At 46.9% G+C, this 10,186-nt stretch overlaps 1 protein-coding gene across 1 annotated transcript in view; it reads left to right on the top strand.

The window, feature by feature from the left end:
* LOC105001003 (chromosome unknown open reading frame, human C5orf49) overlaps nt 1-10,186 on the top strand; it is a 15,871-nt gene that overhangs the window by 1,962 nt on the left and 3,723 nt on the right. The gene's annotated exons all lie outside the window — the stretch shown is intronic.

Genomic DNA, 10,186 nt, shown 5'->3' with positions numbered 1-10,186 from the left:
CCTTGCAGTCCAAGGGACTCTCAAGAGTCTTCTCCAACACCACAGTTCAAAAGCATCAATTCTTTGGCGCTCAGTTTTCTGTACGGTCCAACTCTCACATGCGTACATGACTACTGGAAAAACCATAGCTCTGACTAGACAAACCTTTGTTGGCATAGTAATGTCTCTGCTTTTTAATATGCTGTCTAGGTTAGTCATAGCTTTTCTTCCAAGGAGCAAGTGTCTTAATTTCAAGGCTGCAGTCACCACCTGCAGTGATTTTGGAGCCCAAGAAAATAAACTCTCTCACTGTTTCTATTATTCCCCATCTGTTTGCCATGAAGCGGGGATGGGGGAAGGAGCACAGTACACCTGGAAGAGGTGCTGGGGGGACTGGGCCTGCTGGGGTGGTGTAGGCCGGACACTCAGCCAGTGCTCCTGGCCTTTTGGGGGTGGGTTATGGCTGAGTGCTCTATGAGGAAGCGAGGGGAGTCGCCAGGTTCCTATTGCTTCTACCGGAGCAGGAAGCTTACTGGGTGCCCAGGATCTGGAGGAAGGTTGGGAGCTGGGGTCCGCCGCTGGGCGATGCTCCTTCTGGGGTCTGACTGCGGCAGGCTTGGCTGACTCGGTTTATTCTTCCTGAATTCACCAATCAGACACGGGGCTCCAACTTTCTGGGGCCAAATCAACCAAGCAGCAGAGAGATGCCCAAAGTGACCAGACCAGGTCTCCGTGCCTAGAAGGAGATCAAAAGTGAGCGAGAAGCGTAGTTCAAATACACCCTGCCACCCGCTTTAAGAAAGCTTTATTAAAACACAGTCGTGGCCTCATGTGTTTAGTATTGTCAGTGGCAACCTCACAGAGTTCAGCTGCAGCCAAGACAGGGGGACGGGCAAAGTCTAAAACGGTGATTGTCTGTCCCTTTACAGAAAACACTTCCAACATCTGCTCTGATGTCCTACTGCCCTGGGAAGGTAGGGATGGGCCTTAAAAAAGTAATGCAGATAGATTGTAAGGGGAAAAAAAACATAAAAAAACTCAGTAATGTTGATTGCTGGGGTCATAGGCAAATTCAAGTCCTGAAGCCTTTAGTGTCACAGGAAAAAAAAAAAAATGACCCAGGAGAAAGGCTAACACTTAAATAAAAAGGCCTTCAAGGCAGCAAGAACCACAAAATACATTTCAAAGTCCATTCTCAAGCCAACTCCCAATGGTAATGAAGTCCTTGTGTGAAGTGGTGTTTAATCAGCTTCAGGACTCCAGAAGCTGATCCTCTGACCTTGAGAGTATTTGGACTAAAGAGGATGAAGTGTGTATCACAGGTTTGCTGGGGGACCCAGCTGCCACTAAATTCTTTGTAAATAATTCCAAGCTCCGCTCAGAGCTGAGAAGAAACACTGAGAAATTAGCTCTTCAGTCAGTCTCTGTGTCACCCTCACGGGTTAGTTCCTTAGGAGCTCAGGATCCTGGGTGAAAATACTGTGTGTGTGTGCGTGTGTGTGTGTGTGTGTGTGTGTTAGTCACTCAGGCGTGTTGACTCTGTGAGACCCCAGGGACTGTAGCCCTCCAGGCTTGTCTATCCATGGGATTCTCCAGGTGAGAATACTGCAGTGGGTTGCCACGCCCTCCTCCAGGGGATCTTCCTGACCCAGGGATCGAACCCAGGTCTCCCACATTGCAGGCAGGTTCTTCACCAGCTGAGCCACCAGGGAAGAGCTGGGTAAAGTACTGACTCTGTGTTAATTAGCTCAAGTCACAGAGCAACCACTGCATCACACCTTGCCTATCTCTGAATCAGAGATCAAACAGAGCCAACTGCATGGAGCTCTTATGAGAATTAATTTAACTAAGGGGTAGAATTTGTATGGAGGTCAGGAAGCAACAGTTAGAATTGGACATGGAACAACAGACTGGTTCCAAATAGGAAAAGGAGTACGTCAAGGCTGTATATTGTCACCCTGCATATGCAGGGTACATCATCAGAAATGCTGGGCTGGAAGAAGCACAAGCTGGAATCAAGATTGCCAGGAGAAATATCAATAACCTCACATATGCAGATGACACCACCCTTACGGCAGAATGTGAAGAGGAACTAATAAGCCTCTTGATGAAGGTGAAAGAGGAGAGTGAAAAAGTTGGCTTAAAACTCAACATTCAGAAAACTAAGATCATGGCATCTGGCCCCATTGCTTCATGGAAAATAGACGGGGAAACAGTGGAAACAGTGTCAGACTTTATTTTTTGGGGCTCCAAAATCACTGCAGATGGTGACTGCAGCCATGAAATTAAAAGATGCTTACTCCTTGGAAGAAAAGTTATGAGCAACCTAGATAGCATATTGAAAAGCAGAGACATTGCCAAAAAAGGTCCGTCTAGTCAAGGCTATGGTTTTTCCAGTGGTCATGTATGGATGTGAGAGTTGGACTGTGAAGAAGGCTGAGCACCGAAGAATTGATGCTTTTGAACTGTGGTGTTGGAGAAGACTCTTGAGAGTCCCTTGGACTGCAAGGAGATCCAACCAATCCATCCTGAAGGAGATCAGCCCTGGGATTTCTTTGGAAGGAATGATGCTAAAGCTGAAACTCCAGTACTTTGGCCACCTAATGCAAAGAGTTGACTCATTGGAAAAGACCCTGATGCTGGGAGGGATTGGGAGCAGGAGGAGAAGGGGACAACAGAGGATGAAATGGCTGGATGGCATCACTGACTCGATGGATGTGAGTCTGAGTGAACTCTGGGAGTTGGTGATGGACAGGGAGGCCTGGCAGGCTGCGATTCATGGGGTCACAAAGAGTCAGACACGACTGAGCGACTGAACTGAACTCAACTGACTGAAGGGGTAGAAAGTGGCACACGGTAAGCCCAGTGTGAGCAGACCTCTTCTTCTTATTATCCTTTTTATTTGTTCATCTTAGTGATGATTAGAGTTTCCTTTCACTGAAGGCTGGGTCTCGGGGCCTGTCTTTTATCCTCCACCCTTGTTCAAAGTTGGAAATTAACACAGGTGAGGCAGGTAGTCTGAGTGTCAAAGTGTCAATCTGTTGGTTCCTAAATTCTAAGGCATCTCCCCTATGGGAGCTCAAAGTCAAAGCTCTCATAATAGCACACTTATTCAAAGCCCGTGGCTCAGGTGGTAAAGAATATGCCTGCCCTGCAGGAGACCCGGGTTCGATCCCTGGGTTGGGAAGATCCCCTGGAGAAGGAAATAGCCACCTACTCCAGTATTGCCTGGAGAATGCCACAGACAGAGGAGCCTAGCAGGCTACAGACCACGGAATAGCAAAGAGTCTGACGTGACTGAGTGACTGACACTTTGACTTTCAATGCCGCGGATCTGAAGACAAATTTGTCCTCTAAAGCTGCCAGAAAAGATGCTATCAACTCCTGTCTCGCTCCCGAAGGGGCCTCTAGCAGTGTGTGCTTTCCCCATAGGTTCAGTCAATGGTATTTAAAAATGACTTTTCTTCTTCTTCCGCCTCAGCCGCTTTTCAGCTCCTGAAATGCAAAGGCTAAGTCAGAGGAGAATGACCTTTCATGAAGGTTTTGATTAAATTTTTCAAAGTCTAAGAGCTGCATTGAGAAAAAAAAACCTTAGGCAGTGTTAGAATATGCTTTCTGTCGTGCTAATGTGAATTGTGGATAGCTCTGTTGTGAAGGAAGCTTTGCTCAGAAAGCCCTATCTCAGCTTTGGTGGGATTAGCCAACTTTCCTTGTTGGTTTGTGGGAGAGACACAGAGGCAAGGGGTTGAGTGTTTCTTTACCCTCCTGATACTGAATTTCCCTTTGCCAAGTGCAGCCAACGACTTGGTAAAAAAGACCTCTGACCATGCAGAGGTGCAAAGGGGCATCTTTGAAAGGCCTGTGCCAGCATGCAGGATGCAGGAAGTGTTCAATCTCAGCTCCACGAGCCCCTCCTGAGTGGAGGAGCCTTTAGGCACCACACACGCCTGCCACACCTCGGGCAGGTGAGCCCCAGTTCTGTTGCTGGCCCACTTTTAGAATCTAGACAGGTTTCTCTCTGTTATCCAGTGGACTCTCGCACCCACACGCCGTCCAGTCTCAGCGTGTACTAGCCAAATGCAAGTATGCCCCCTGCAAGACACATTTCCGTTCCCACTCCTACCTGATTTTCTCCTTGGCATCTACTACTGTCTGACCTACTAAATATTTTCCTTAGTTATCCTGTTGGGTTTTTTTTCCCCCTCTCATTAAAATAGGAGAGCAGGGATTTATTCATAAGCTTCCTGTGTCCTCAACAATTGAAAGAATGCCCACGGTCTCACAGTTGGTGTGTCATAAATACCTGCTGATGAATCAGTAAGGATGAATAAATGGATGCAGATTTTTTTAAACAAAGTGACAAGTCACTGATTGACAAGTTTAGCCTCTTAGACTAAACAGAAGTTTCCTTTTGGATTATCTGCTGTTTGGGTTATCCTTGACCTTGCTCTTGTCCTAGGGGGACCAAAATTGGGAGTGGACTGTGGTTGCCTCTCTCTGCCTGGGCTGGCTGCACTTGCTCTGCTCAGTGATCTGTCCCTGGAAACTTAAGGCCTGGAGGGGTGGGGCTGAATGTCTTCCTCCAACTTAGGAAGGGGTCACCAAGAAAGGAGGATGGGGGGTCATGTGTGCCCTTCTAGTGGAAGTCCTCCTTCTGGAAGGAAACACCGGGAGTGGGGAAGAAGCGTTCCTACCAGTCATGACCGCCGTGTGAACACATGGTGAAGGCCCTTCTGTGTGTGTTTATGAATGTGATCATGTGTGTCAAACTTCTTAAACTAGTAACATGTTCCCACATGGTTACACAACTATGTGTGTTTACTTGCAGCACACTCTTTTCATTTAACACTACATCTCAGACTCTTTCATAATCATCCCCTTTTAAGAAGTACAACAATCAAATAATACATGAAAAGTGTTAGTCACTCAGCTGTGTCTTGACTATTTGTGACCCAATGACTGTAGGGGGCGTCTCTGTCCATGGGGTTTTCCAGGAAAGAATATCAGAGTGGGTGCCATTTCCTTCTTCAGCAGGTCTTCCTGACCCAGGGATTGAACCTGGGTCTCCTGCATTACAGGCAAACAGCACTTTCCCCAATATACTTAAGCCTATTAGGCATGTGTAAGATTAGATTCAGGTTTCAGCCCACGTGGACGGCTTTTTCTTCCTGGATGTGAATTGCTGCGGGTTGGAGGTTGCGGGGGTGAATGGGGAGCTGGTATCAGTGGAAGAGAGAAGGCAACTGCCTCCACTCTTGTTAAATTGACAAAATATTCAGATTATTTGGAAAGTTATGAAAATTTCCCCAACTTGGGATCTTAACTCACCAAAGAGGAAACAGTCTTTGCCGGGAACCAAAGAGATAGTTGAGTATTGTTCTTTTAAAAATGTTACGGTTGTGTCCTTGACGAGCTCCAGTTCTTCTGAGATACAGAATTTTGAACAATGTTAAAATTAATGAAAACAACCTCCTTAAGCTTCATCTACTGTCTAAGTCCCAAGGAGAAGTGCTGAAAGTACCAGACGGAAAAATGAATCTCTTAAGAATCAAAGAAAACTACTTTCGGTCACCTTGGGAATTTTCAGTTTTGAAAGTAGGTCACAAGCTCTGGGTAGGCAGACAGTTCTGAAAGCCTGCAGGTGACAGGTAGTGGTGCCATGGCCCGTGAGGAGAGGCGATGAATGTAGTCCTGTCATAACCTTCTTAGTCAAGGTAGGCTGGGACGTGCTATGCAGACAAATGGACTCCAAACCCAGAGAGTCTTAACTAGTGGGGTGTCAGAGCCTGATCATACTGACAAAGGGGGATTTTAGCATTTCTTCTGGACTTTGTATTCATTTAAAAGCCTACAGTTGCCACAATGGGCATACTATACCACAGAAATGATCAAATGCTACAAAATTGGGTCTTTTATCCCCAGAGAACAGGTTGTTAACACAAGCTCACCACTGGCCTTAAACAAATAAACATAATGAAATATAGCCCAGCATGTATGTTTCTCCTGGGCAGCTCTTCTGAATGTAGTGACTTGGGAAACTAGGCTTCTTCATTTTAGTTGCTCCATTATTGCCAAGGCCTGGGAATCTTTGGGGCTTTGTAGTCCTTCCTTGGATCCTTTAATTTGCTGGCCATTGAGCAAGGTGAGAATTGATGTTTTCAAACTGTGGTGCTGGAGAAGACTCTTGAGAATCCCTTGGACAGCACGAAGATCAAACCAGTCACTCCTAAAGAAACTCAAGCCTGAATATTCATTGGAAGAACTGATGCTGAAGCTCCAATACTTTGCCCACCTGATATGAAGAGATAACTCACTGGAAAAGCCCCTGATTCTGGGAAACACTGAGGGCAGGAGGATAAAGTGATGACAACAGAGGATGAGATGGTTGGATGGCATCATTGACTCAATGCACATGAGTTTGAGCAAACTCTGGGAGACAGTGAAGGACAGGGAAGCCTGGCGTGCTGCAGTCCATGGGGTTGCAAAGAGTCAGACTTGACTTAGCGACCGAACAACAACAAAGAGCAGGCAGGGAGAGTGTGCAGGCCTGCAGGAGAGTTTCTCGGGGACTAGGCCTAGAAGGTGGTGTCCACTGATTTCACCCTCATTCCCTGGCCAGAGCTGTATCCCACCTGCCCTGGATATTATGATGGGAACTGGACATTGCAGTCTTCTGTTTGTGCTGGAAGAAGAAAGGTGTTTGGTGGGCACTCAGTAGTCCCAGTGGAACTGGGACTTTTGCCACAGTGGAAAAATATGTTTGTTTCCTTTCTCTTGTTTCTTCTTTGCAGAGCTGATCTGGTTTAAAGTTTCAATGGAGAGTGTATTTACATTCAGAATGGTCTGAAAGGGAGGAGAAAATAAAGGACTTGGACCTCAGTTTGCTCAGAATCTTACCCCAACTATTTGTGTGAGAATTTGTGTAACTTCTGGGAAGAGAGCTTCCAAGATTGAGAGGAGGCACTGGGCATAATAAAACCCACAGCCCTAGAGGAGATGACCCCTAGGATCCCCGCTGCTCACCTCCTCTCTGGCTAAGGTTCTCTGGGTGCAGAAGGGGACACCCGTGGCCACCACCAGCTGCTCCTGGTCCTAGGGAAACAGGTCATTTGGTTGCACTGTAGGCTCTCTCTGAAACACACCTATTTCATGGGTCAGCTGGGCCCGGAGGGATTCCAGTGATGATGAGACATCTAGATTACGACCAAGAGCCCAGATTGTATTACTGTGTAAATGGAGGTGACGGACTTTCAAGTTACTGTCTGTGTCTGCCTTTGGGCTTCTGCTGGGGCTGGCCTGTAGCTCTGAACCCAAAAGGGAATGGTCTACATTGCAGTAGCTCCCTTACAGAAGGTGGGCATGCTTGTTTGGAGAACCTGCCTCCCACCATCCCAACAGAGTGGGTGGCAGGCATCCTTGAGCTTCTGATGTATTTCTGCAGGGCCCACTGGCCTGGGAATTATTAAAAAAATTTTTTTTGCTGCAAGATTTCCTTAATCTGTCTAGGCTAGAAGCGAACACCCAGCCAACCCCTCCAGCTTCTGCTTCTGTGCACATCCTACTCATTGATGTTAAAGATAACTGAGATTTTGGACTTCCCTGGAGGCCCAGTGATTGACTCCATACTTCTAATGCAGGGGGGTGTGGGTTTGATCACTGGTTGGGGAATGAAGATCTAACATGCCATGCTGTGTGGCCAAAAAAATAAAAAGAGTCTATAAAAAAAGATACTGAGGTTTCTCTATCATTTCCTAAAGGTTTTTAAAGTTTGAATTTTATGTGATAAGCAAATTTCTGATTTTACATGGTCAGAGTGGTGGGTATTCTCTTTGCGGTATTTCCCCTTTTGCTTTTATGCCTAGGAGGCCCCTTATGGCTTTTCTTTTCAACTATTTCACTAATCCATCCTGAGTTTACTTTTGCCTGTAGTGTGATATGAAGACTTGTTTCATTTTCTTTTTCCCCCAAACAGCTAGCCAATGTTCATGGCACGAAAATCTGAATAATGTATCACCTCTCCATTGATTTGGGTCTTTGGCTTTTTTATCTGTGTGAGTACAAGGTTGGACTTCCCTGGTGGTCCAGTGGTTAAGACACTGTGTTTCCAATGCAGGGGGCAGGGGTTCAGTCCCTGGTCAGGGAAATAAGATCCCATATGCCACTTGACATGGTCATGTATGGATGTGAGAGTTGGACTATAAAGAAAGTTGAGCTCTGAAGAATTGATGCTTTTGAACTGTGGTGTTGGAGAAAACTCTTGAGAGTCCCTTGAATTGTAAGGAGATCCAACCAGTCCATCCTAAAGGAAGTCAGTCCTGAATATTCTTTGGAAGGACTGATGCTGAAGCTGAAACTCCAATACTTTGGCTACCTGCTGCAAAGAATTGACTCATTGGAAAAGACCCTGATGCTGGGAGAGATTGAAGGCAGGAGGAGAAGGGGATGATAGAGGTAAGATGACTGGATGGTATCACTGACTCGATGGACATGAGTTTGAGCAAGCTCCGGGAGTTGGGGATGGACAGGGAAGCCTGGCGTGCTGCAGTCCATGGGGTCTCAATCGGACACGACTGAGTGACTGAACTGAACTGAGTACAAGGTTGCCTTCAGGAGGCTGTAGGTTGCCTTCAGGAGGGGTGAAAGTCAGGGCCGGCTAAACCAGGGCATGCACAGACCCAGCAGCTGCGTGGGAGAGACAAGGCGGTGCCGAGAAGAAGCTCCTGCAAGGCGACCTCATTCCATGCCCACTGGGGCACAGACTGAGAAGCCACAGCTCCCCCTCTAGCACTTGGAGTGACTTAGAATGCAGGCAGGTCAGCATTCCAGCATCACTGAATCAGTGTCTTGTACATGGTGCCTCTGAAACTTTGAAGAACCTGAGAATAATGTTTCTAAAAGATAGCCTTGTTTTCCTGACTATATGGTTAATGGTGTTGTAGGGAAGAGCCAAAATGGCTCCATGTTGGAAGTGTGTTGACTTGCTTTCTGTTGCTTCTGTTATTATAATAATTCATAGTGGGCTGCCTCAGAGGGCCCTGCCCCTCTGCCTGACTGTTGAGAAAAAGTGCCTTTGTTCAGGACCCTGTCCACTTGTGATGACAAGAAGGAAGAAATTAACATCCTCTGCCTGAGGCTTGCCATTCTAGGAGATACTTGTAAGATTAATGGCCTTTTTACTTTGCTTACTTTGTCACCTCCCCAGTCCCCCACCCTCCAATCTCTGTTCTATAAAGGAACCCGGCATCTAGACCCTGATGAGATGGTCATTTTAAGATGTTAGTTTGCCAGCTCCTCGGTCAGCTGGCTAATTTCTTGCCTCAAACCCTGCCTCGTGGATTCATTGGCCTCTTGAGCTTCAAGCAGAGCAAGCTTGGGCTCTGTAGTACTGGTACCAGGACAGCAGCCACATCTGGGTTATCTTCAGACCTTCCTGAGCAGGAGCGGACTGCCCTGCACAGGATGGATGATGCGTGAAGGCGTTTCCAAGGCTGGGCTGAAGCTTCGTCACACTCCAGCCGTTTCCACTTTTGCTGGAAGCCCTGAGTTCCCGCACTGAGAGTCTGCGGGATGTGATTTCCACCAGATGGTGCACACATCATGCATCCTTTTCACTGTGACCTTGTACCTCTGTGTCCTGCAGTTGGAGGGGGTCATTCTAGCATGAATACTAGAATTTTTTCCCTAGAATACTAGGAAAAAAATAATAAGCAGCCTCAGACCCTGTGATCCCAGTTCCAGTGAGATGGCCCATCTGTTCACTGTTGGAGGATTCAAGGCAGATGGTTTTTGTAGTTATTAAGTCACTAAGTCATGTCTGACTCTTTGACCCCATGGACTGCAGCACGCCAGGCTTCCCTGTTCTTCACTATCTCTTGGAGTTTGCTCAAACTCATGTCCACTGAATTGATGATGCCATCCAACCATGCCATCCTCTGTCATACCCTTCTCCTCCCACCTTCAGTCTTTCCCAGCATCAGGGTCTTTTCCCATGAGTCAGTTCTTTGCATCAGGTGGCCAAAGTATTGGAGTTTCAGCTTTAGCATCAGTCCTTCCAATGAATACTCAGGGTTGATTTCCTTTAGGATTGACTGGTTTGATCTCCTTACTTTCCAAGGGACTCTCAGGAGTCTTCTCCAGCACCACAATTCGAAAGCATCAATTCTTCAGTGCTCAGCCTTCTTTACAGTCCAGCTCTCACATCCGTACG

This window comes from Bison bison, unplaced genomic scaffold (assembly GCF_000754665.1).
Source record: "Bison bison bison isolate TAMUID 2011002044 unplaced genomic scaffold, Bison_UMD1.0 scf7180017864377, whole genome shotgun sequence".
NCBI lineage: Eukaryota > Metazoa > Chordata > Mammalia > Artiodactyla > Bovidae > Bison > Bison bison.
This window is presented reverse-complemented; position numbering and strand designations above follow the sequence as displayed.